Consider the following 11,954-nt stretch of genomic DNA (forward strand, 5'->3'; position numbering starts at 1 on the left):
GTAGTCTTTGATCTTCATCATTAAGTACTTCGAGTCAACTTCACTTTCTGCAAGCAAGGTTATGTCATCTGAATATTGCAAGTTGTTAGTGAATTTTCCTCCAATCCTGATGCCAACTTCTTCATATGGTCCAGTTTCTCAGATTTGTTCAGCATACAGATTGAATAAGTATGTTGAAAGTGTATAACCTTGACACGTACCTTTCCTGATTTTAAACCTTTTCTGATTTTAAAAGAGCTCTGGTGGCATAGTGTCTAAGGCATTTAACTGTTAACCAGAGGGTTGGCAGTTCAAACCCACCAGCCACTCCTTGGAAAGATCAGACAATCTACTTCTGTAGAGATACCACCTTGGAAACCCAAGTAGGGGTTGCTGTGAGTCGAATTGACTTGATGGCAGTGAGTTTGGTTTGGTTTGAGTATCCCTTTGATCTTGGTCAAATGACTACCTCTTGTTCTGAGTGCAGGTTCCACATGAGCACAATGAAGTATTCTGGAATTCATATTCTTCCTAATATTATCCATAAATTGTTATGATCCACACAGTCAAATAACTTTGCATAGTCAGTAAAACACAGGTAAATATCCTTCTGGTATTCTCTGCTTTTAGCCAAGATCCATCTGATATCAAGATCCATTCCTTTTCTAAATTCTCTTTTTAACCTGGCTTTAATTTCTGGCAGTTCCCTGTTGATATACTTCTACAAAAGGTTTTGAACTAGCTTCAGGAAAATTTTACTCATGGTGATATTAGTGATACTGTTCAATAATTTTCATATTCTGTTGGATCATTTTTCTTTGTAATAGGCACAGATATGGATCTCTTCCAGTCACTTGTCCATGTAGCCTTCTTCCAAATTTCCTGGCATAAATGAGTATGCATTTCCAGTAGTACATCTGTTTGTTGGTACATCTCAATGAGTATTCCATCAATTCCTGGAACCTTGTTTTTCACCAATTCCTCAGTGCAGCTTGAACTTCTTCCTTCAATACCATTGGTTCTTCTTTTTTAAATTGTCATCAACTTTAATAGATTTGGGTTGTATATACCCAAGCACACTGAGTCAGGGATGCCTGAAATGCTCCAGCTTCTGTAATCCAACATGACCAACTCTCTTGGGCAAGTTCTTGCTTCTCCTTTCAAAAGCACCACCTGGTTTAGGAGAAATCTACAATAGCTTTATTGTTTGCACCACTCATTAGCAGAGACCCACTCCAAGGAGCCTCAGGACAAGACAAACATACTGCCATTGGATGGACAACTAGAAAGACGTGGGGCCTCCTGCAACCCAACCTGCATCAATGGGAGTAGACAGACTTGATATTAATCTTTTTCTGCGTGTGTGTGTGTGGGAGGAGGTTTGTTACCTTGAGAATATATTAAAAGCTTTAGACCTTGTCTCACCTCAAAAAAAAAAAAAAAAAAAAAAAAAATCAAGTGCGACCCAATTTTACATGCAGCTTCTGGGGGTACACAAGTTAAAAACCAACAACCACAACAGCAAAAAATCAGTAAAGAGCTCTTGCACTAGTGCTTTTACTTGCCACTGTCTTTAGTGAAGAGAAAAGCCAGCAACCCCTTCACAAGCTTCCTCCTCCCTCTTCTTGACAGCAGCCTCTGGGTTTAGCCAGGTTCCACTGAATAGAAAGTTATGAGGAAATTTTTTTTTGTGAGATTTTCTACACAAATCCCTCCATTTACAGAGTGGGCAACCATTCCTCTTCAGTTCTGGTGGACAGGGCAAAATGTCTTCCCTCTTTGTTTCTCCTCATTGGATCAGATGATAATCATACTTTCTGAGAACTTCTCAATCTTCCAGGGTACAGACAATTCCAGTATCTCTTTAGAATTTCTTCAAAGGTACTCACATTCTTCCACTATCATATCTGTATGATGGTCTAGGAGGACTCTACCATTTTCCATGTAGAGCATATTCAATGGCTTAATCTTCATGGGGCACAGCCAGCAGAAGGGATTCAATGAGACTGGTAATATTTCAGCAAACTCTGGATGAACACGTGGTTGGTAGGATGAAGTTCCTCCCTGACAGAGTTGGGAAATTCACCCTCTCAGTGATAGGCATTGTACTGGTTGGGATAGATGATCCTGGAACCCCATCCTATCTGTTTGAAGTCCACCTGGAACTTGACCTTCTGAAACAGTTGGTTTCTGTCTGGCAAGTAACGTCAACAGTGCCAAATGCACCTCTCCTGGGACAGCTGTCCTCTTGGGCCCACCAAGAGCTGTCAGCCTCTCACAGCAATGTGGAGCCACTGAGATGCCTCTGCTTCTGGGAGAGGTTGGAGTAGAGCATGAGCAGTAGGTCAGGGATTGGTGATTTGGAGGACCACTATCAGCACTCTCTGGCCTGCCTGGGATCTGCTCCTTCAGCTTCCTGTGATGTTTCAGCCACTTGGAGAGTGGCCTGGTCACCTCCAGGACCATGCTGCCTGAGGGGAAGTTGACCTGGGATGGAGTGAGTGAATAGGTCTATTTGAAGATGTTCCTGGCAGCCAGCTGAGTCCTGCTCCAGGTCCAGCTTTGGCTGGTAGAAAATCTTGATGGAGAGTCGGGCCTCATTGGGAAGGTCCACAAGGCTGGACACCTGCAGCCCACACCAAATGCTCTTCTAGGCTCAGAAAGAACTCAAAATCAAAGGTCCATTTCTGTTCCTCTACCTCTACATCTTCTGCCTGCAGGCTGAAGGAGATGTCAGCATGGAGTAGTGGGTTATAGTAGAACCTCAACATACATAACAGAGAGGACAGCAACAAGGGCTGCCCCAGCATATGCAGCAGCAGGGTGGTCACCATCTCAGCAGGAACCTGGAGCAATGCCCACCAGGCATGCAGGATAAGCAACACCAGGCAGTGGGCTTCCATGGTGGGCTGGTCAGGCAATACCGTTGGTTCTTAATCATATGCTATCTCCTGAAATAGTTGAATGTTGACTAATTCTTTAGGTACAGTAACTCTTTGTATTCCTTCCAACTTCTTTTCTCTTTGTGTTCCTTTCATCTTCTTGTATCATTCAATATTTTGCCCACAGAATTCTTCAATATTGAAATTCAAGGCTTGAATTTTTTCTTCAGTTCTTCAAATTCAGAAATATCAAATGTATTTTTCCCTTTTGATTTTCTAAGTGCAGGTCTTTGCACATTTCATTATGCACTTTACTTTGTCTTCTTGAGCCATCCTTTGAAAATTTCTATTCAGTTCTTTTATTTTATCAATTCTTCCATTTGCTTTAACTATTCTTCATTCAAGAACAAGTTTCATAGTCTCTTCTGACATCCATGTAGGTCTTTTTTTTTCCTTTTCTGTCTTTCTAATGATCTTTTGTTTTTTTCATGTATGATGTGCTTGATGTCATTCCACAACTTTTGTGGTCATCGATGTACAGTGCATCAAATTTATTCTTCAGATGGTCTCTAAATTCAGGTGGTATATACTCAAGGTTGTATTTTGGCTCTCATGGACATGTTTTCATTTTCTTCAGCTTCAACTTGAACTTGCATATAAGCAATTGTTGGTCTATTCAGTAGTCAGCACCTGGCCTGGTTTTGACTAATAACATTGCATTTCTGTATTGTTTCTTCCCACAGAAGCAGTCAATCTGATTCCTGGGTGTTCCATCTGGTGAGGTCCATGTGTATAGCCTAGTTTATGTTGTGGAAAAAGGTATTTGCAATGAATACATCTTCAGTCTTCCAAGTCCAAATGATCTCCAGCATCATTTCAATCATCAAGTCCATATTTTCAAACTACCAGTGCTCTTTCTTTGTTTCCAATTTTTGTGTTCCAGTCATCAGTAATAATCAATACATCTTCATTTCATGTTTGGTCAATTTCAGACTGTAGAAGTTGGTAAAAATCTTCAGTTTCTTCATATTTGGCTTCAGTGGTTGGTGTGTAAATTTGAATAATAGTTGTATTAATTGGTCTTCCTTGCAGATCCATATTTATACCCATATCCATTTTCATATTCATATATATCCATATTCCATATTAATACCCATTCATACCCATTTCACAGAAAGGTTATCCAAAAGAATGTGGATATTATTAAACAATATCATTAATATCATGCGCAAATAAAATTTTGCTAAAGATAATTCAAACACTGTTGAATTAACAGGGAACTGCCAGAAATTCAAGCCAGAGTCAGAAGAGGATTTAGAATGAGGGATGGTTCTTGATATCAGATGAATCATGGCTGAAAGCAGAGAGTACCAGAAAAATGTCTAACTGTGTTTTATGGACTATGCAAAGACATTTGACTATGTGGATTATAGCAAATTATGGATAGTATTGTGAAGAATGTGAATTCCAGAATACTTTATTGTGCTCATGTGGAACCTGCATATAGACCAAGAGGTAGTCATTTGAAGAGATCAAGGGTATACTAGATATTTTAAAATCAAGAATGATGTGTATTAGGATTGTACCCTTTCACCATCCTTATTCAATCTATATGCTGAGCAAATAATTCAAGAAGCTGGTCAGCATGAAGAAGAACATGATATCAGTATTAGAGGAAGACTTATTAGCATCCTGTGATATGCAGATGACACAAACTTGCTTGCTGGAAGTGAGATGACTTGAAATACTGGTGAACATCAAAGACTACAGCCTTCGGTATGGATTGCACCTCAACATAAAGAAAACAAAAATCTTCACAACTGGACCAATAACAAGATCATGATGAATGGAGAAAGAATGAGATTGTCAGGGATTTCAGTTTACTTCTATCCACAATCAACCATGGAAGAAGCAGTCATGAAAACCAATGTATTCTATATCAGACAATTCTGTTCTAAAAGATATTTTTCAAGTGTTAAAAAGCAGAAATGTCACTTTGAGGACTAAGGTACACCTGACTCAAGCCATGATATTTTCAATTGTCTCATATGCATGTGAAAGCAGCACAGTGAAAAAAGAAGATTGAAGAATTGATATCTTTGAATTATGATGTTTGTGAAGAATATTGAATATACCATGAAGTATTAGAAGAACAACACATTTGTCTTGGAAGAAGTACAGCCAGAATGCTCCTTGGAAGTGAGAATGTTGAGACTTAGTCTCATTTATTTGGACATGTTATCATCAGGGATCTGTCCCTAGAGAAGGACATCATGCTTGATAAAGTAGAAGATCAGTTCAAAGGTAGAAAACTCCCATCAAAATGATTGACACAGTGGCTGTAACAATGGCCTCAAATGTATTTACTGCTTGTAGTGAGTATGGCATAGGACCAGGCAGTATTTTCTTCTGCTATATAGAGGGTTGCTATGCGTTGGTTCCAACTCAACAGCACGTAACAGTGTCATATCAAATGTGTGATCATCAAAAAGAGGAACTTCCTTCCTTTCAGTGATTACACCCACTCTTCTTTTATTGACATGGTTAGGTTCCAAAGCCAGGTTTTTGTGCAAGAATTGGAATTACATGAAACTTCTGCAACCAAATTCTTCTCAGGCTCTAGGAGTTATTTTGGAGGCTGCACTATGGGGCTATACTCTTCCCTGCAGCCTTTATCCTCTGCTGACACATGTTAGTACTGTGACTTCTGTCCTTCTGGTAGGCAGGTTGGCTCTTGCCATTTCAAACCACAAGCAGTGCTGATTGGGTCAAGGTTTTCAGCCAGGAGAGAATGTGCTGTACCTCTACCACATGGAGTTCTTGCTGTCCACAGAATCTCACCCACTCAAAACTCCTGCCCACTGGCCTGAATGTCCCCATGTGCACAAAAGGCAGTTCTCTGGGTCTGCAGTGACATGACTACTGCACATCCTGTCTGTGCCCCTCTGCTGCCTTCTTACAGAATTGCAGTCTGAAACTGAAGCTCTGCTTAGACAGGAGGACAATCTGCAGCCTGTGGGCATGGATTCAGTGAGGTTGGGGAACAAGTGTGCAGGTTAATAGGTTAATGCCCTGAGGACCTGTCTTCTAGCCATTTTTTTTTTTTCTCTTTTTTTCCCTCTTCTAACCTTATTAGTGGGAGCTCTGGTAGCATAGTATCTAAGGCACTTGACTGCTAACCAGAAGGCTGGCAGTTCAAACCCACGAGCCACTCCTTGGAAGGAAGATGGGGCAATCTACTTCCGTAGTGATACTGCCTCGGAAACCCAAGGAGAGGTCGCTATGAGTCGGGTCTGACTCGACGGCTCATAACAACAACAACAACAACAACACCAACCTTATTAGCATCCCAGATCGGCAAGAAAGGTGTGATGAGAAGAATCAGGACTTGGGGCTCAGTAGGGAGGCACTCTGTCACTCAAAACACATAACTCCTTACCTGGCTTTAAGGTATTTGTTACTGTTTGTGGCAAATTCAAATAGTCAGACAAAAAAATAGTCAGTAAATGAGGAGAAAATGCATAAAGATCAAAGTCTCCTGCTTGCTTACATGTGGTTGGCCCATGAAACTTTGTGATCACTCACTCCATTAAAACAACAGAAATTTTTTAAATGTATTTTTATGGCAAGCAAATTGTCACTTTGGGAAATAAACATATTTTGTTTGTTTGTGTTAAGATGCTCACTCCCCTAAAAGGTATTTGTTGTTGTTATGTGCCGTCGAGTCGGCCCAACTCATAGTGACCCCTCCTTGGGTTTCCGAGGTGATATCACTACGGAAGTAGATTGCCCAACCTACCTAAAAGGTATATGAGGAAAATAGTTGATTTCAATGAATATTAGCAAAATATTCTTCAAAGCCATTCTTTCTTCAAATTCTTCTCTTGAAAGAATATTAAGGGTAAATAATAAATGTGGGTTTATTATTAACAAATAATAATGTTTATTATTAATTAATAAATAGTAAAGTATTATAATAAATAATAAAAACAATAATAATGTAGAGTTATCTTATGTGGCATTTTAAAATAAAATAAATTGTAATGGCCAGAGCTGATGCTATTATTGCTACATTCACATGAACCTCTGTGAACAAGTTCATACTTCTGCCAACAGTTGTAAATTTTTTCATAGCTCCTGGCATTTTGATGCTGGTGTATTGAGGACAGAGCCTTAAAGAGGAGAAGACAATACAATTAGTATTTTCCCCCTGACTTCAGTCACCTTCTCCCTCCTTGACCTTGTTCCCTTGTTATATAATTAGGTTAAGACAGTCTCCGCGTGTTGGCCCCCGGTTGTTTATTTCTTCATAAATGGTTTGAGCTGTTAGCCTCAAGAGCCCACTGTCACCAAACACAAATTTGTAGATACCCAATAGTTTTAAAACAGCACAAAGAAGTATATTTTTAGCAACTTAACCTGCTTGCTTGTTGTTCCCCACATTGCACTCAACATCGGCTAGCCAAAGGTAAGATAAAAGTCTGTAGTTATGAGAAAGGAGCTCTAGTGGCACAGTGCCTAAGGCATTTGACTGCTAACCATAAAGCTGGCAATTCAAACCCACCAGACACTCCTTGGAAGGAAGATCGGACAATCTATTTCCATACTGATACTGCCTCAGAAGCCCAAGGAGGGATCACTATGAGTTAGATCCCACTCAATGGCAGTGAGTTTTTTTTTTTTTTTTGGTTTAGTTATAAGATCCCAAAGTTAGAAGCTCTCTGGCCTAGAGGCACTCCACCTTGCTGCAAAAAGTCATTTCTTAGTCACATACAAGCTCCCTCACCCATGTTCTTCTCTTCCCTGGCATTTTCCTTGCCCTTTTCTTCTTCTGGTGAATGGATCCCTGAACCTACTGTTTCTGATAGATCTCTGGCTATGGAGGGACCATCCCCTACATGCTGCTGTCAATGCATTAGCCCCAATAAATAGCACAAATTTAAATTGTTTTAATATTAACTTTTTTTTTTTTAGCCAACTAGACTGAATGAAAATCCAGAATATAAATTTTGGCCTTACCATCTGTCTTAGTTTCCAAGGGCTGTCATAACATAATACCCAAACTGAGTCGCTTATAAGAACAGACATTTATTTTCTTGTACTTCTGGAGCTACGAGTTCACACTGAGGGCATTGGCTGTGTTGATTCCTTCTGAAGGCTCTGTTCCATCACTCTCTACTAGATTCTGGTGAGGGTGGAAATCCTTAGGATTTCTTGACTTGCAGATGCATCATCACATGGCTGTCTCTCTCTCTATGAATCTTCTCCTCTTTTATAAAGACACCAGTCCAGTATGGCCTCACATTAACCTCATTGATAACATCTTCAAAGATCCTATTTTTGCATATTTCCAAACAAGGTCATATATACAGAGATAGGAGTTAAGACTTCAAAATGTATTTTTTTGGGAACAATATTCAATCCATAACACCATGTATTAAACATTGTGATAGTTAGAGCTGTGTGTCAACTTGGCTGGACCCCAGTTCTGTGTGGTTGTTCCCATGATGGGATCAGATGACTGTGTTCTGACTGGCCAGTCTGCCCAAGGGGAGTTTCCCTAGGGGTGTGGCCTGCTTCCAAGATATCCAGGGACATCCTGGGAAGAGCCGCATTCCTGGAGGGATTGGAACCCTGGTGAGCGGCCTGCAGACTTCCGTGAGTGAGCAGCCCACCGCTCGGCCTGGAGATCTTGGATTCGCCTTTTGTTGGAGCCAACAACTAGTGCACTGCCTGCCGGCTTTGAATCTCTCGGCCCCCTGTGCTTACAGAAGCTAAGGCTGTCGCCAGCCCATTTTCCTCCAGAGACTTGGACTTGTCGGCTTCTATACAATTGTGAGCTATTTTCCTAAGATAAATCTCTCTCTCTCTCTCTCTCTCTCTCTCTCTCTCTCTATATATATATATATATACTTGCTGGTTTTTGTGTTTCTCTAGAGAACCCAATCTAACACAAACATGGAATCCTCTGTTAATCAGCATTTTAATTTATAAAATGGGAATTCTAATCCTTATCATAGGATTATCAAGAGTAGCAAATGAGAAAATGTATGTAAAGTGCTTAGAATATACACCACCTGCTATTAACAGTTCCTTCTTGATATAAATAAATGGTTAATATACTAGACTGCTAACCAAAAACTTGGAGGTTCAAGTCCACCCAAGGGGTCCTCAAAAGAAAAGACTGATGGCCTACTACTGAAAAAATTGACCATTAAAAACTCTGTGGAGCACAGCTTTGTAATAACACACATGGGGTTTCCAAGAATCTGAATCAACTCAATGGCTACTCCTTTTTACCTATTAACATATTATTACCACATAAATAATACTCTTACGTTAAGATTCCAAGTTGACGTTTATATCTCTGGATAATTTCACTTCAAAGTACATAACCCTAACCCTAACATCTATTTCTAGCAATTTCAATAAAAGAATATGTACCATAATCTTATTTATAAAGGAAGAAATAAGGTGTTCTAGTTTTAAATATGGCTTTATTTACAACCTGAGGATAGTGTCCCACTTATCCATCCCGCAAATTTTTTCAAAACCTCATTGAGTTTAGCAGTATATTTCCCTTATGTTATGTTTCTGGCCTCTGTTATTGATTGTGGTCTAGAAAATTGTAAAATATAGGATGAACTATTAGAAACTTCACGAGTTTGAATGGACAGAGGTTGCTTATCCATGTGTGTGACTCTATTCTGACTGAAGAAAAGATGCATATGTAACAAACACTAGTGTTCCAGAACAAAATTTCCAATTGTTATTGGGGGATCTAAGTTCATTATATGGGAGCTCTGGTAGCATAGTGCCTAAGGCACTTGACTGCTAACTAGAAGGCTGGCGGTTCAAACCCACCAGCCACTCCTCGGAAGGAAGATGGGGCAATCTACTTCCGTAGTGATACTGTCTTGGAGACCCAAGGAGAGGTCGCTATGAATTGGGTCTGACTTGATGGCACATAACAACAACAACAACAACAACAAGTTCATTATGCTAAAACTAGCACATGATCATGAGGCAAAGTTTATGCCCAGCCTAACCTCAGGGCCAGGTGATAACCCCAATATAGTTTTCCCTATGAGTTTAAAATAGTATTTTCTCTGATTCAATCAGAGCACTGTTCAGTAGGCAGTTTTATACAAAATTTGTTTATGCCAAAAGTTTTATACAAAATTATTGTATTTTTTAATGAGCAACCTTTTAGTTGTGCTCAGTGATTTGGGGACTGAAATGTTCATTGTGGAAATTTGTAATATTTATTGAATCAGTTTAGCTGTTACTCAAAAACTTAGGTGGAGATCAAGTCTGCCGGAAGTATTAGTGATCAGTTAAAGTAGATTAAATCTTTTGTGCTTTTATTGTTTTGCAACTGTTTTTGGTGGACATAATTGCAATTCATCTAATTTATTTGTATGACTTCTCATGTACTTTTTGACATTATGATTGCTTTTCATATTTGAGCTTTGTCATTGACTCACTTTAGTGAATTGTATAGTTGTTTCAAACTGGAATCTACTAATTAATGATCACCAATGCCAAGATATGGGTGTTTTCCTTTAATTCTATAATGTTAGAACCAGAAAGAACATGAACAAATTTTTATGTATAGAAATGTTTCCAGTAATTTGAGGACATCTCCTGAGCGGAATAATTTTCTCAGTAAATTAACATCTGCTTGTTATTGTTGTTATGTGCTGTTGAGTTGGACCTGACTCATAGCGACTCCTCCTTGGGTTTTCAAGGCAGTATCACTAAGGAGGTAGATTAGCCCATCTTCCTTCTGAGGACAGGCTGGTGGGTTTGAACTGCCAGGCTTCTAGTCAGCTTTAGGTACTATGCTACCAGAGCTTCCAACACCTGCTTAGTATTGAGCAATATTCAAAATGCTCAATTTGGCCCCAAGTTCAACTTCAAACAGTTAATTCTAGATGTTTGTAGGATACCGTATTTGCAAGTTTGTCCCCTCATTCTTTTTAAAGATTTTTTACTATAACTTTCTTGCTGTTGAGTTCTTAATTTCTCTATTATTGCTTCCTTGAGTTTTGGTATTGAAATATTCCATCACAATATTTAATAATACAGAATGTTATAATTTAGCACAGAGATTTTTTAAATTCTATAGACTTAAAAATGTTTTAAAAGGATAGAAAATGTAGTGCTGAGGGACATTTTTGCATTCTGAATGGGCTTCCAGGAAGCTGGAGAACTTGAAGCCATAAAAGGGCAAGAGGGTTGGTGAGAGGATTACAGAAAAGTTTGGAGACCCAGATCATGAGCAATAAGCACATGGTTCTTGATCTCAGACTCCACTGCTAAATATATATATAGCTATATATACATACATATATATATGTATATATATATATATATATAGCCATGGAACGTGGAACTGTTCTGTTTCCTTGGGGGTATAAATTAACCCATGACAAATAGAAAGTGAAATTCTGTAGATTATTTTCATAACTTGTCTTCCAAAGAATTTGCAGACTGCTAAGGAAGAGGAAAAAAATGCAGAAGAGATGTATACATTCCAACAGTTTCTAAAGTAACCAAAAAGATAGGAAAATGGTTAACCTCATTCTGCCAAAGGAAGGCTTCATTTGCTAAGGAGAATCAGTCATGCAAAAATAATAGCATATTTTTTCATTAAGAGAATATTCATTCATTTCCAGTATACCTCTACCTGGTCACCTAGAGAATCCTATTACTAATGGGACCTCAGCATTCAGGCAGGACCTGACTCTTGCCCCTCACTTTTTATGGCAAGGGTATTGGGGCCAAGTGATGAAGAAGTGTCACATTCTAGTCCCACAGTAAATTATGGCCGTTCTAGGGAAGAACATAAAGGGAAGAACACGCTCGGCATTTCTCAAGCTGAAAGAACTGAAGAAAAAGTTGAAGCCTCCAGTTGTAATATTGAGAGATTCTATGGGCAAAATATTGAATGATGCAGGAAACATCAAGAGAAGATGGCAGGAATACACAGAGTCACTGTACCAAAAAGAACTGATCGATCTTCATCCATTTCAGGAAGTGGCATATGATCTAGAACCAATGGTAATGAAGGAAGAAGTCAAAGCTGCA

General features: G+C 39.1%; 1 pseudogene; it reads right to left on the reverse strand.

Annotated features, from left to right (window-relative positions):
- Positions 1-1,854: 1,854 nt before the first annotated feature.
- On the reverse strand, positions 1,855-2,882 carry LOC103201662 (annotated as a pseudogene).
- Positions 2,883-11,954: the final 9,072 nt, after the last annotated feature.

The sequence above is a fragment of the Orycteropus afer genome, unplaced genomic scaffold, assembly GCF_000298275.1.
Source record: "Orycteropus afer afer isolate SDZICR_OR568_19922 unplaced genomic scaffold, OryAfe1.0 scaffold00158, whole genome shotgun sequence".
NCBI lineage: Eukaryota > Metazoa > Chordata > Mammalia > Tubulidentata > Orycteropodidae > Orycteropus > Orycteropus afer.